Below are 16,380 nucleotides of genomic sequence, written 5' to 3'. Positions count from 1 at the left end.
ATTCAGAGAAAGTGCTGCCCTTGAGAGAAAATGGCAGCTGACTTTTAAACATATTTATTAAGGTTTAATAGCTGCCTATTATTTATTTATGTCTCAGTTAATACATTTTGTAAATCTTCATTAAGTTATTAAGGAAAGTGACTATCCTAATAAATCTAACTCATTAGATTTAAGAAGGCAGTAAATGCTTTAAATACTAGTTGATTATGAGAAGAATTGCTTTACAGTGCTCACAATAAATGCCAAGTGATTTTTACACATTTATAAGTATTGTCAACAATCTAAAGATGCAATATCTAATATGCAGAGGAGTAAAGTGCAGGCATGCAATAATTTTGTATTTATTAGCATGTATTAATTTCCTAATTAAATCTCAGTTCTACATGTAGCGGAGAACACTGAATTACCCATTTTTGTGATAACACTTGATACAAGCAATGTACAGTCCATGTTGCTAAATGGAAAGTGCAACTTCAACAGGAACAGACATGCTGCTGCACAGGAAAAATAATAAAACCTTGAAATGCTTTTAAACAGAGCAAAAGAGAAGAAAGTTTTGTCTGTTGTGACTAGGGTCTACTGTGCATCAAGTGAATTCTCCTTGCCATTTAAGAGTCCCATTGCCAAAGGTCATCCCATATGAAAAGAACAGAGGAAATATCTCATAGGGTGTTAATCTCAGACGCCTTGCAAACTTGGTGAACTAAAGGCTTTCTAACATTTTGCAAACAGTGAGCCCAGCTGGCAGCTCCCTTAATGCTCTTCCCTTCCTTTCTTCCTCTTGCTCAAGTATTCAGTAAAGCATTAGAATTCCTTCTCAATCTCTCTTGTGGAGGGAGCCAGAAAATTCAGTGTTTGAATAAGTACAGCATTTCTCGCAGCCAGTGTTGAACGAGGCAGATGATTTTTTTTCACACACACAATTTCCATCAGTATACTGGCATCTTCTGTTCTTAGCACATTTTAAAAAAAGGTAGAATATTCAGCTGCTTTTGGGACTGCATTTTATATGCAGCCCAGTTTTCCATTCAACACTTTACCGTTAATATGCAAATGTGTATATTTCAGGGAAATCATAACGAGACAGTGGCTGGAGGGGGAGATATTAATGACAAGTTGATTTGGGGATCTCCACTGAAATATTGATTTCATTGATTTCTCTCCCCCACCCTCCCATTCAGTCACACACATTCTTCTTTATGAGATGGGGGAAAAACCTAACTACTACCTGCAAGCTAGCAGGATAAGAGGACAGATCATGGTTTGGAGCAGTGTTTCTCAAGTTGAGTCAGAATCTTCCCAGGAGGTCACCAACAGTGGTCAGGGGAATTATGAGCATACTCTTACACTTTCTCTCCAATTTTCTCAGAGATCAGCGAGTTGCAACATACCACTCAGTAGTGAAGATAGTTAGGGGATGAGCCAACGAGACAATTTTGGCCAAGGACAGCAAAACAAATCTCATTCTGTTATGAAAAAATGCTGTTGGATGTTTCATATTGTCTGGGCATATCATAAAGCATTGTAGGAGTTAAAAAGCTCATTCTAAAGGTGACATGCACTTGCGTACAAAACCATAGTAATCTGTTTGGTATTCAGTTTAGCTACCTTTTATAAGATGAAGGACTGCTGGTACATATAGCTCCAAGGAGGCTCCGTAATTCAAACACCAGAGTAAATGGCTGAGAGAGCCCTGTAGCATTCCGGCTTTGGATTGCTACAGGCTGCAATTCTTTCAACATATGCAACTTTAAATATTTAATTTGTCCAACTGCATGTTTTTATTAGAACTGCATGTTCTAATAATAAGAGAAACCTATTGGTTAGTTTGCCACCCTCACCTACAGAATGCTAACACGCAGCTTTCAAAACTGTCCAGCCTCGTCATCTGTTAGCTAATGTAGTACCTGCTTATCTGTTAGACCTGCTATTATTGTACCTAGAACTGCTTTCAGAGTTGATGCAAATGCTGCCATCAGTGGAAACAGAAGCCGGATTGAACCCTATGAATAAGAGCAATAATTTTACTATTGGATTTAGATAGCACCATAATCCTAAGAGAGTAATATTCTTGTGGCTAATACAATCATGCCATTCTGAAGAAAGTGTTCTTGTTATGTTTGGCACAGAGATTTCCCTGTATTCATAAAGTTTGATGGTGATGAACTGATGTACACCAGCTGAAGGTCTGGTCTGTAGTATCTGCTATAGAAATACATGCCAGTGTATTCAGTTTGCTCCCTTCTTTGATGGAGTTGCTAGAAGATGCTGTGTTTTCTGTTGAATCCCTTGGTTGGATAAATTATTTTTACAGTCATTTAACTTCACTTTTATCTTACTGGTTCAAATCCAGAGGAAATCAAACTTTGTTTTTTGTCTAATGTATATCCAGTGACCTACATGCACAGGGTTGAGAAGTTTCAGTCCAGTTCTCAGTGGATAGATGCCCTCATTGCAAAAGATCCCCAACAAAGCTGGGTGTCATTGACATCCTTAAAAACAGCCTCTCCAGAGAAGTGAAAAAATTAATGGCTATTGAGTGCAATTCTCTGCTCAGCAGAAGGGCCAGCACAATGTCCTTGAAACATTTAAATCCCACTTACTTAAATGAGTGCATAGCCTTGTACTGGCCCTACTGAGTAACCCCGTGGATTGGAAGTTCCTTCCTTCCTTCCTTTTCAATAGAATGGGCTGATTCTGTCACATGGCTTCAAAGGGAAAAGGGAGAGGTTCCAGCTTGAGGTGACTTGTGATATTGTATACTTCTGTAGGAAGTCTGTGCCATTGTGCAACGCAGAATTTGTGCAGAAACTCATGTTCTGCACAGAATTTCCTCCTTCCACTCTCCCAGAGACTGGCTGCAAAGCTGCTTGGTGCCACTAGAGGCTGCTATACCTCGCAGAGCCCCGCTTCTAAATAAAATGGGTCTACTGGAGGGGAATGGAGCTGGAGGGTACTGGGAAGCTGCAGTTCTGACCCATCCTGAAGGAAGGAGGCAGCCGCATGCAGTAAAATTCCCACAAGCTCAGATTGTTTCTTCCTCTGGATCACTGGGCTCTGGAGGATAGGAGGTGTGTGGTTTTTTTGGGCTGGGAGGTGCCTTGTGGCTGGGTTCTGGGGACGGGGCAGAGAAACAGGCACTGAGTTGTCCTAGGGGTTGAATTCTCTACTCCCAGGGAATTGTTTTTGTTTTTATCTTTACAAACATAGTTGCTGGCCTGTATTTTGAGATCAATTATCACAATAATTGAAACTGGCATGAATATATAGTGGTGTTTTGGCAAATAAAAATAGGCAGAATTTTAAAGTATTGTGTGTAAAATTAATTTTTTTAATGTAGAATTCCCCCAGAAGTAAGTTGCTGTACTATGGGGGTATGTGGGCAGGATTGGAAACACAGGCATAATTGAACATGGACTAAGTGCAGGGCTGTCCTATGGCACCAAATTTTTAGGTGCCTCTGCGCAGCCATGTGCTTGTATACCCGCAGCTGCTGCAGGGCTTCCCTGCCCTTTCCCCCATGTGTTCCTCTCGGCCATCAGAGGGCTTGCTGCAGCCAGACTCCAGGCAGAGAGGAGCCCCCAGCCTCTGCAGCTCTGCTCTGGCCCCAGGGAAGCCCTTGAGTCTTAGTAAGCTGTGGGGTGGGGAAGGGAGAGATGCCCCAGGCAGGAGCTGCATGGGGTGGGACTGCTCAGTTGCTTAGGGCCCCAGATTTTTGTGAGGAGGGCCCCGACTAAGAGTCTTCTGTAAATGCAGCAGAAACTCATTTGGTAGAGTTTTCCTTGTATTTCAAACCTCAGGAAAACATAGGTAAACAAATATTTGCAAAGCATATTCTTAGAAAAATGCCACATGCCACAGTGTCTTGTAATTACATGACTTTGTACAGCCCCGCTGCTCTAAAAATAACAGTTAATTGCGGATCAGCCCATTGAGCTCAAGTCACCGAAAGTTCAAAATGAGCCAACAGCATGTTTGAGCTTGAGTACATCAGTGGGCGACACTGATCCGTTCAGCCCAGCTGAAAAAAATACCGACTTCTGAGTAATTAATAGCTAAAATGGACAAAGTGTTAAATGAGGGTAAATGCAAAACGGGGCCTTGACCCTGCACTTCCGCGCAGGTGAAATTCATACTGCATGTTAAAGGCGTTTGGCCTGCATATTGTCTCATCCTTCTATCTGGCATTTGATCCTTATTTCTCACCTTCAAAGAAGAGCCCTGGGTCTACATAGAGGCTGTAGGAAATGATATTGGAAATTTTACATGCTTCAATTTCTAACTTTAGATTTTCTGACCTTTTATTTGATCATGGGTCAAACCTTCTGTGATTTATTTTGTCTTTTGAAAAGTTATGTCCATCCTCTGAAGAGTTGCTAGAAGGTTATGTCTTGTGGAGGCCTAAGATGGAATGCCCAACCATTAGTTTCAAGTGTTCCCTTTCTGAAGATGCTACATCATCACCCTGGGGTCTGGCTCTCTGCATAGGATCAATATATGTCAGCCCACACCAGCCATAGTCACTTCCATCTGAATTAATATTTTTCTGTTCTTCTCTGGCTTACCCACCACAAGGTGACTTGGTGGGCACTAATACCTGCTGCTGGATGGATGATACCTTAGTGATCTAAGCTTCATTTCTAGAATATTTAGTTGTCTTAAAATCAGAAATTTGCATCCCAGCGATGTTAACTCAGCCCATTATAATTCTGAGGCAGATACATTAAACACCTTGTGTAATTTACTATGTGTATAATAGAGCTTTGGATCTTAAATTAGCTTTGGATCTTTAAAAGGGTTCATAATCTGGAGGGGGGCAAAAGTTCTCAGGATTTTTGAAAGGTCTTGTGGTGAGAAGATGGGGTTATGTCAGTGCCCTCAGCCAATTTTTTTCCTCTCCTCACTTGGCTATGGTGTGTGGTGCACATACTGGCTCCATCTTCCACCTCAGAAGTAATTATGCAGAGGCATGGGAACTAGGGGTGCTGCACGCCCAGGTTTTGTCCGAGGTCCTGGATGGTGCCCCTGACCCCATCTGTGGCACCAGCCTTGGCTGTCTTACACCTGTCCATGTGCCCCCTCCTGGAGCAATAGCCCAGCTCTAGGGTGTAGTGAGGAGTGCAGAGAAGAGTGAAAGGAGTGGGGTGTAGCTCAGCACCCTTACTGTAGTAACTGCTCCATCCCTGTCATTGTGTCAAATGTTGTTATAAAAGCCCTGAGATGGGGACTGTGCACGGCCCTGCAAGTTTGCTAAAATCGAAGAAATTAGGGCCTGATCACCAACATGTTCAAAGACAAATGACTGTAAATGTGCCCATGCATTTGTTGCGTGTAAGTTTTTATATGCCCTTTTTTTATTAATGGTGTTGGTAAGGAAAGTCACTATGCATGCTCATAAGAAACAGGATAATATCTTGCTCCTGTGTTTACTTGCAGATATGCTCTTGCAAATAATAGTAACATGGTGAAAGCAGCTCATAATAGCGGTTGTTGATTGATCACAATAAAAATTCAGCAAGGGGTAAAATACAGAATAGGGAGCTAGTAAAACAAGACGGCATACGATGCCAAATGACGGCCGCTTAATCCTATCTCTCTAGACCACCAGGTAAATGATAGCAGTACATCTAATTATCTGATGCTGAAGTAGCAGATGTCCACCAATGAAAGAATAATTAATTGATTTTACTCCATGGATGACTCCTTATGCACATATATTATTTACTGTCATGCTTGCAAGCAGCAGAAGACCAGCTGCCGGGCAATGGAATACTACATTAGCCTTAGCAGAAGCGTAATAGGAGTGAGAATACTTTATTATTAATTATAGATTACAAATAAGAGCTCATTTTAGAATTTAAGGAAATCACTTGCGGATAGTTTAGCGGGTGGTACTTGCCTCTTGCAAGCATCCCCCTTTGAAGAGCACATGTATCTCTCTTCTGTCTCTGCCTTGCAATGACACTTCAGCAACTCAGCCCTCCGGCTAAGTCTCACGCAGTCTGTATGTGAAATTAAAACGTAAACTCCTTTTGGGGTTACAGGTCCGACAGGGGCCTCTTTCAGTGCCTTCTGTAACATCTCTCTTTACAGCTCTGTCCCAGGGCTTGCTTGCTCCTCACTCAGTCCAGAAGGGCCTAGTGCAGTACCCTTATTTGAATGGTGTCTCAACCCTTTCTGGGCTCTTGTCCCCGCTCTGGGATGGAGCGGTGCCCCGGACTCCCTCTCTAGAGGCAATATCTTTGTCCAAGGGCCTTTTTGGCCCCAGTCTCCTGTTCCGAACCCTCATCTGGATGCCGCAGACTATTTCCTAATGGGCCCATCCACTACTCAGATCCTAGCTCAGGGATCCTATAGCAGCCATCTGCTGTGTCTCTCTAAATAAACTGCATCCTGCTACAATTCCCTGGGCACTTCCCCATCGCTCCAGCACATTCTCACCCTTACCTCAGGACTTGTCCTGGTGGAATCCCAGCAGCCAGCCTAGAGTGCTTTCTCTCTCCGTCTGGACTCTGCCAGCACTGCTCTGTCTGGGGTCCTGTTGCTCCTTCAGTCAAATGCACCAGTCATGCTCTTCTACCTCAAGCAAGGAACTGAACTCATTGGGGCCCTGAAGCTCTTTTTATACTAGCCTGCTGTTCTCTGCCCCCCGGCCTCCCCTCGATTGGGCAGCTTGGAGTACCCTCTCCTCTTCTGAGATGGGGTGTGGCAGATCTGTGAGGACTCTAGCAGGTAGGAGGCCTCAAGGCCTAGTCCACCCTATCACAAGGGGTTTTTCTGACGCAGTGCCCTTTATAGAACCTACATTGTGACATGATGGATGCCTACATAAGCCAAGAAAAATCAAACAAACAGGTATGTACAGTAACCACCACCAGTCAAAGAACCAGATTCCTGCCCAGGATAAGTCCATTTGAGATATTGGAGTTAGTGGGTTGATTTGGCTCCTCATCTTTAATAAAAGGTTCATGACCTCAATGAAATGAAAGTACGTAACCGTCTTTCAGTATAATTTTTGATCTTTCAGATATAATTTTTCATTCCAATGAAGAAGTCTGTTTTTAATTTCTCCCAATTGTTCTTTGTTATATTTATTATTTTAGTACCCTATCATGGTAATTTTAACACACTATGGAAACATACAAAGAAGTGGGCAAAAGGCCCGATGATTCTGAAAGGTACAACCAACCAAACAGCAAAGAATGGTGTGGAACTCAGTTTTCAAATCGGGCCACTAAAGAGAGTGTCCAGATTCCACATAAAAACAGCACTTAGGCCTGGCAAAGGTTACGAGTCCCAATGTGACAGAGGACTGGCACAAACTTGAAATCTGGACATCAAGACCCTGATCCAAACCCCATCAAAGCCACTCAGCGGGCGGGATCCAGCCTGTGCATCTGTTCCTGGCCCCACCCCAGTGCGTTGCCTGGGAGCTGGATTCGCGCGAGCCCTTTCAACTGCTTCTATTAAAAGGGCTTGTGCCTTCCCCACAGCTGTCAAGCAACAGCCCCAGGGAAGGTGTAAGCCCTTTAAACAGAAGCAGCTGAAAGAGCTTGTGGGTCCCCAGTTTCCAGACAATGCACTAGCATGGGGCCGGAGCTGTGAGCCTTTTAAATTGCAGGAATTGGAAGGGCTTGCAGCTCCTGCCTCTCTGGCTGATGTGATTCCTGGGAGCTGCAGGGAAGGCGTGAGCCCTTTCAACTCCTGCTGTTCCAAGGCTCCACCCTTTCCATCTATTGCCCACCCGTGGCCTAGACACTAACAAGGTTCCAAAAAGAACTAGATAAGTCCACGGAGGATAGGACCATTAATGGCTATTAGCCAAGAGGGCCGAAAGTACCACCCTGCGAGCCCCTAAAGCTCTGATTGCCAGATGCTGGTACTAGATTACAGGGGGTGGATAACTTGAAAATTGCCCTGTTCTTTTCATTGCCTTTGAAGCAACTGGTCTGGCCACTGTTGGAAGACAAGGCTACTGGGCTAGATGGACCATAGATCTGACCCAACATGGCTGCTCTTGTGTTTGCAAATGCCTTCCCCCACCCTCCAGAGCTGCAAATTGCTAACATGAAGGTGTCTGCCACATACTTTTCTAGAGACTCAGCACATCCTATCCGTTCTGTAGTAAGTGCTTCAGCGCCGCCAGCCAAATGGCTGCCTCCCAAGCCAATCTCTCAGCTCACATTTTCTAACAATTCATACTACAGCCTCTTCTGGTTTGTTATATCCACATGGTCTTCTGTATGTTTTGTTATGAGAGATGCTTTAATTCTATGCTGCCAATTCATAAGTCTCAAGCATCAAGGAAAAACAATCCTCTCTAACTCCAGGGAGTCTAGCTACAAATCACCTATTCCTAATGGTCTGTAATATGTCCCAATAAGCCCTATTAAGAAAACAAGGGAAGAAAGGCACTCAAAAACTGTCTACTGAGACTTGCAATTTGCAGTTAACCAACTCAATTTCGGTAATGAAGATGAAAAATCATTGAAGGTTAAATCTGCAGTTTTGTCCACAGCGTGCAACTCCCCGGTCCCTATTTTTACAGACGTAGCATGTCTAATGTGCAGCCCAGGGGTGGAGAGCTGACCTTTCAGATTAACTGACAAGACTTAGATTTGTGCAACATCAATTGTCTCAGTAATATAGCCAGCTGTGTTTTACTCAAGATCTCTACAGTAAACATGCAGCAGTAAATATATGACCGCTCCTTTGGAAATACTACAGATGCAGCCAGGTTAAAATGTGGTCAGGGACCCCCCCCAGACTACACGGCTGCAGAAGTTGCTGTGCTTTTGGTAGTATTTTCATATGGAAATAGGTGGTATCAGTATGAGGTGGACTGCATTTGGGAAGATGTCTGTGTTCACTGATTACATTTTATAACTGCTGAAACACTTAATTTGAGGAATACACAACAGTTACTTAGTTCTCCTTCATCTCCAGATTTCAAAAGAGCAGGGAAGGTGGACAAAAGTTAGGTACAAGTGTGTGTAAATGTTTAGCTTTTTGTTTTAAATTTAACAGAGTATATGCAAGAGGAATTCCCAGGTAGCCAGGTAAGCCATCTTTCCAGCAGCTTGTGCTACTAAAGAGGTGGGGAAGTAACCAGAGTGGGGTTCCAGAAGCTGATCCATTTTACTTAAACTGGCAGTTTCATTTTAAATGCTATTCCCACTAAAACAGGGTCAACTTTGTCCACATTAGAACCATTTTTATTCATGAGTTTCAGATCTAGAGTCCTACTGAACTGGAACAATAAGGTGAAAAATCTCTTTCAACCTGGTGTTAGCCCATTCCTACCATGAGTGAATGTGAAGCAAAATGCAGGACTATGTAGCACTTTAAAGACTAACAAGATGGTTTATTAGATGACGAGCTTTCATGGGCCAGACCCACTTCCTCAGATCAAATAGTGGAAGAAAATAGTCACAACCATATATACTAAAGGATACAATTAAAAAAAATGAACACATATGAAAAGGACAAATCACATTTCAGAACAGAAGGGGAATGCGGGGGGGGGGGGGAAGGAAGGTAAATGTCTGTGAATTAATGATATTAGAGGTGGGGAAAGTTAGATGTCTGTGAGCTAATGGTATTAGAGGTGATAATTGGGGAAGCTATCCTGGTAATGGGTAAGATAGTTGGGGTCTTTGTTCAATCCGCCCCCCCGGAGAGTGTCGAATTTTAACATGAATGACAGTTCAGAGGATTCCCTTTCAAGTGCAGATGTAAAAGGTCTTTGTAGAAGAACGCAGGTGGTTAAGTCGTTGAGACAGTGTCCTTTCTGGTTGAAATGGCAAGAAATAGTTTTTTTCTTTGTGATCTTGTCTGATATCTGTTTTGTGGGCATTAATCCTTTGGCGAAGTGTCTGAGACGTTTGTCCAATGTACACAGCAGATGGACACTTTCGGCCCATGATAGCATAAATTATATTTCTGGATGCGCAGGAATATGTGTTCCTGATCTTATAACTCACTTGGTTAGGTCCAATAATGGTATCAGCAGAATGAATATGTGGACAAAGCTGGCAACGGGGTTTGTTGCAAGGGAAGGTACCAGGGTTGGTATTAGTGTGGTATGTCCTGTGGTTGTTGGTAAGAATCATCTTGAGGTTAGGTGGTTGTCTATAGGAGACTATGGGTCTGTCTCCCAGAGCTTCTTGGAGTATGGTATCCTGTTCCAGTATAGGCTGTAGTTTATTGATAATGTGTTGGACAGGTTTAAGTTGGGGGTTGTAGGTGATGACAAGTGGTGTTCTATTGTTGGTTTTCTTGGGTCTGTCTTGTGGTTTGCCAAGATTTTCAAACATGGTTCCTCTGCAAATGCTGCCTGAAATGAAAGGATCGCCTAGCAACCATGTTGTAGAGGAAAGCACCTGGTTTAGGGTATTGTCCCAACATGCTTAAAACACAGTTCTGTCCCAGACTATGATGGGACTGTCAGGGGGGGCTCCCCTGATGAGTTGCAGCCCCCTTCTACTGGCCCGTGTCTTGGTCCAGGCTCTTCTCTCAGGGCATATACGGTACCCAGGCCTAGTTCTGGGGAAAAAGCCTCTCCTGGCCTGAGTGATTCCCCAGGTGCGGCATGGGTGGTAGGGGGACCCGGGCCCTCCCTCTCCACCAGGTCCTGGCCCAGGGCCCTGTGGGCAGGGACTCCAGGTCCTGCCGGCTTGGTGGGGAATCCAGCCGCTACGCACCAAGCTGGATTAGGAATCCTCTGCCCTGGGCCGCTTCCTACCACCCTGGCACCCCCCTCTCCTAGCCTGTCCGTTGGGGCGGCGGTCATTACCGAGGCTGGAGTTGGCAGGGTAGGCGTGCCCGTTACTCCATGGGGTTGGGGTCGGCTTCACTCCCGGGGTCCCACGCCAGCCTTCAGTGGGGCCCGAGATGCCGCAGGAACACTGGATTTGCAGCCTGGCTCCTCCTAACCTCTAGCTGCTCTCCCCTCTGCTGGGCCACTGCCTGCTTTATATACTGGCCCAGCTGGGAGCATGCCCAGCAGTGCTGTAAGGGCGGGGCCCTTTCAGCCAGCTGGGCCTGGGCTACTCTCAGCCCTTTAGTGTGGGGCTTGTTTGCCCCATCACAGGCACCTAATCATGTTTTATCTGTCACCGAATTATGATATGGTGATGGATGGAATAGGTCACTGAAATCCTCACCCACTTCAATTGGTGGCAAAACTTCTATTGACTTCAGTGGGGCCAACCTTTCACTTGGAGTACATCTATACAGCAGCGTTATTTCAAAATAGCTGACGTTATTCCGAAATAACATAATGCATGACTACACTACAAGCCTTTATTTCAAAATACTGTCCAACTGGAGGACTTCTTTCTCCTCATTTCATGAGGAGTAAGGGAAGTCCAAGGAAGAGAATTCTTCCTTTAACTTCCTGCTGTGTAGACAGCGCCAAAAGCCAAGTTAAGCTATTTCGACTTAAACTACGCAACTGACGTAGCTGACTTTAGCCCTGCTGTGCAAATATACCCCTAAAGAATCTAATCAGGATCTCCCATCTGGCACATAACATTAATGACTAGGAGAGTTCATTACAGCAGTTGTGTTGCCTTTCTTTGTCACAGTTCATGACAGCCTGTTGCGTTAGAAAATGTTGAAAAGTTTGTGATGCTGAAAAAGTTCCCAGTTCCCCGCCTCCCAACAGTCAGAGTATTATAGCCAAACCAAAGAGAGCTGACCAGTTTACAATGCTCTGAAGCTTATGGGTTTTCCCAGGCACTAGAAATGCACACAGAGGAGTGTTACTTTCCTTCCAATTTTAAATCACCTCTGAGCAACATTCAGACTGCAAAGTATTAAAGCCCATCACATTAAAGCAAAACATTATGCTCAAGTTTTGGGATTGTAGTGAGGCGGCATGGCTGCTCACAGACTCAGAGGGAGAGCAACCCTTCCTTGAGCCCTGGTGGGTGGAGACTTGTCCCATTGGGACAGGAACTAAAAAAAGCAGGACCAGGAGCTCAGTTGGAGCCCAGCTACTGGAGGAGCCAGATCCCTTCCGTGAGTTCCCATCCTGTTCCTCGGCCAAATGCCTGTGTTTGTTGGCTCTCCACCAGAGGTGCCCCACCCTGAGTTAGAGCCTGGGCTTATTGACAGTATTGGCTCAGCCTGAGTCTAGGCCCAAGCTCCTGAACTGTTTCCTGCTGTGCTCTGACCGAGGGCCTGGGCTCACTGACTGTGTTTGTGCAGTGTTCCCTGGCCAGAGGGCTTATTTGCGACACCAGTCACCCAGCTGATTTCCCCAGGTACAGCACCCACGTGTGCAGTGAGGCAGAGCGACCACCCACAGACCCAGAGGAGGTGGAGCCACGCCCCAACCAGACCATAGGGATGCATTCAAAGAAATACCGTACTACTGCAGTCAAAATTACAGTAAGGTCACTGAGCAGATTGGCAAGGACTCTGAAGTTAACTAGCAAATTGATACCTTAATGCAAGATATTTCTCCTTTTTCCTGTAAATGTGGAATGCCATCTTCAGATCATTTTGGACAAGCATCTGGGGATAAGCAAAAGCAAATGGGTATTAATTTAATTAGATAGACAAATATTCAGGCTGCCATGGGAAATTGACATCAGTTGCTGAAGCAAGAGTTGAGATCTATAGCTGGGAGACGACATTTTTCATCTATTCAAGTCATGCTTTGCTTCTGCCATGCATATATTTTACTTATGAAACATCAGTTGATATGGTTGTATTTGCATAGCAATATAGTTAAATGTCATAATTTGGGACTGAAGCCTTGATGTCAATGGATGGATGCAATGCTAGAGAACAGATGCACAGTGTTAGTTATCAGTTCATTGTGATACATTAAATATTCATAATAAGCACTGGTGAAGGAGAAAAGAAATGTTTCACTGGATTGGTACACTGAAATACAAAGCCCTGGAACATCTCCAAAATATAACAACTTACTGTAAATCGAATGAAGGTCTCTGTGGTGAAGGTGAGATGCAATATTAGTTAAGTCTACAGTTGCTGCTATCCTTTCTTTGACAGTGACATCATTCTATAAAATAACTAAGAATTTTCTCTTATGAGTCATTTAGAAGCCGAGCATAGTTTTATTTTCATGGCTTAGGAGATACCCAAGTCACTCTCTGCACACTTTAACAGACACTTTAAAACAGTCTCTGCAGTGCACATGTTTACAGCCAAGGAACAACAACAACAACAAAATCCTTCCACATCCACGTTCAAAAATGCGCAGCCTAATAAGATTGTTTTATCCCATATATTTGGATATTCACATGATGCATTACCACTTTCCCATACACACATTTCCATTATCCATGACTCAGTACTAATTTCAGAATCCAAATGCCAAAGGAAAGGCTTTATGAAGCACCTGCCTTTGATATGTGTCCCTACACTGCAGATAAAGGATAAATGTTTTTTACATGCAGATGTGTCTGTGTTTTAGTGCATATGATTATTTCAGGTGGCACTCACAAGGATAAATAATATCCCAATAAGCCACAACAGGTTTTTCACTAATAGCCTATTGGTGCATTGTGAGGAACAAGGCCAAGTTCCAAGGGAAGTAGTGGGGGCAAAAGATCTATCTGGTTTCAAGATTAAACTAGATGGCTTTATGAAGGGGATGGTTTGATGAGATAACATGATCTTGGTAACTAATTGACTATTCATTATCAGTGGGAAATAGGTCAATGGAGGGATGATAGGAGTTACTATAGAGAACTTTCTGGGTGTCTGGCTGATGAGTCTTGCCCACATGCTCAGGGTTTAGCTGATTGCCATATTTGGGGTCGGGAAGGAATTTTCCTCCAGGGTAGATTGGCAGAGGCCCTGGAGGTTTTTCACCTTCCTCTGTAGCATGGGGTACAGATCACAGCTGGAGGATTCTCTGCATGTTGGGGCCTTCAAAGTATTTGAAGGCTTCAATATCTGAGATATAGGTGAGAGGATTATTCTAAGAGGGATGGGTGAGATTTTGTGGCCTGCATTGTGCAGGGGGTCAGACTAGATGATCATAATGGTCCCTTCTGACCTTAAAGTCTATGAGTCTCTGACGTGCACAAAGAAACTGCTGGAGTCGGCAAAGCACTTAAGCAAATGCCAAACTCCTAAGGATGAGAGTAGTCCCACTGATTTACACTAGTTGAGGACTAATCTTAGTATTTGTTAGATGGTGAGTTAAGACGTAGGAAAGCCACAGAAAGTTTTTTGAATAGGCAGCGTTGTGGGGAGGGGACAGGTTAAAATGATCTTTTTTTCCCCTCTTTTTCTGGCCCCTGCCTTTCTTTCTCCCCAACTTTGAAGGTTGGCTCTGGTATTTCCCCTAACCGTTTTTCTTCAACCATTTAGCTTATTAGGAGTAAATTTATTTTGCTCATAGTGAGGTGTCAGCTGTGCTTAAACGTGTAACATCATCAAAAAACTCAAGCAGGCAATGGGAGAGTTACTTTTGACTATCAAATCATGTCGGGGAAGGAGGGGATTGTCCCTTCCTAATGCAGTGGTCTTGACTCTTTAAAATCCACTCATGCAAGAACAAACCAGACCAAGTTGTATTGGCTCTGATGCCTAAACAGAGCTGTGCACCATACTTTTCTTCTGCACTCCACCCTCCACCCCTCCAGTCCCCGTTTCTTTCCTGTGGCTTATGGAAATTGGTGTTGATTTTATGGGGAATATAGCAAAAATTATGCTGAGAACCTAACTTCATAGTTTGACTCCCTGTGACATACCAGGATTTCAATTCAGACTAGTGGAGGGCAGTGTCACTCCTGGCCTGCAGCCCTGTGGTGCTTGCTTTACAAAGCCTTGTAGCAGCTCCCAGCTAGGCTACTACCAAAAAGAGTCTTCAAGCATGCAAGCCATATCCAGAATGTCTGTGTAACTGCAGCGTGACTGCTACACCTTGGCTCTCGCCCACCATGCTTTGGATCCAAGATAGTTTAAGTAAACCAAGATTATTTATTACGAAGAGAGCGCTTTTCAGTGAATATAGGCAATGAGGCATAAAAGTTAGAAATGGTTACAAGATAAAACATTGGCTAATATATACTTAAACTATCTTAGTTGCAAAGCAAGTGTTCTCATCACAGGCTCCAGGTGGAGAATGAGGTGGGCAGAGAGAGGGGAGGGGTGCCTTGGTGTCTGTCCTCCCCCTCCCCCTCCCCCCCCAACAGCTTCAGGCCTCCTCTTGAAACACATTTCTGGCTGAGACCCAAGGGATAGAATCACTGTGGAAGACTGTTCCTTGCTTTTTTTCTTCCCCCTCTGATTTGAACATCTGCTTGATGAGTTTGTTTAGTGTTTAAATGCAAATTAAGGCAAGCACACTTCCCTCTCTCCCCCCTTCTCCCCTCCCCCCCTCCCCCGTTGTCTAGGATAAACCTGACTTCTGCTGGGTAGGGTTATAGGGTTGGGAATGTGTTTAAAATGACATACAAGGAAATCTTATAACTTCACACACCATATTGCCACACATATTTTATCAGGATAAAATACTGACTAGCAAATTATGCATTTTTTATATAGTACCTTACATGACATACTTTATACAAAGATTATTGCAATAGCATGCAAGGTGTGAATACAGGAGAGTGTTCCATTATACCTGCCTTTCTGTGAATGTAGTAGAATCTGAAAAATGATCTGTAAACAATTTGTGACTTAGCTCCACATTTTGAACGTTGCTGTTGAACACTCATTTTCGAGAGCTGAGATGCATGTTTGTTAGCGAACACAACGGATGTTGTGTATGCAGCCTTCTTATGGCCATACACCCCATATTTGCACACAAGTTTGTGCACAGAACTTAGTATTTATGGGCCCGATCCAAAACTCACTGAAGTCAATGGAACTCCAGTGGGCTTTGGATCAGGTCATGTTATGTAAGTACCAGAAAAGGAAAAATGGCTGCAATTACTTCATGTGCAAATGCATTTTTTTTCTTATATTACTGAAGCTACATGCAGCTTGTGTGGTGCATTCTATTTAAGGAAATCCATTGGGCTTAGATATGTTCATGAATTGAGAATCACACCACCGCTGTGTGATAGATCATTATTATTGTCCTCATTTTGCAGATGAGGTGAATGAGGCAGAGAGGCCCCTGTAAGTGATCCTTCATGCTGCTTAACCCTCAGCATCAGCCTTAATAAGCCAACTTGAAGAGGACATTGTATAGGTTTGTGGCTGGGCTTTTGGCTCTGTGTTATATGAATTCAGTAGCCCAATCTTGCCGATCTATGTGCGGAAGTAGTTTCAAACTACAGAACTGTTGTCTGTCTCGTGGGTTGACAGGGTGAATTCTACCCTGAAGTTGTCTTAGTCATCTAGGCAAAGTCCAATTACACTGTCATTCTGTTAGGAAGGGTGAAT

The 16,380-nt window shown here is 43.9% G+C and overlaps 1 protein-coding gene across 3 annotated transcripts in view; it reads left to right on the top strand.

The window, feature by feature from the left end:
• CHST11 (carbohydrate sulfotransferase 11) overlaps positions 1 to 16,380 on the top strand; it is a 272,243-nt gene that overhangs the window by 145,766 nt on the left and 110,097 nt on the right. The window lies entirely within an intron of this gene.

Source organism: Pelodiscus sinensis, chromosome 1 (genome assembly GCF_049634645.1).
Source record: "Pelodiscus sinensis isolate JC-2024 chromosome 1, ASM4963464v1, whole genome shotgun sequence".
In the NCBI taxonomy this organism is placed as follows: Eukaryota; Metazoa; Chordata; order Testudines; family Trionychidae; genus Pelodiscus; species Pelodiscus sinensis.
This window is presented reverse-complemented; position numbering and strand designations above follow the sequence as displayed.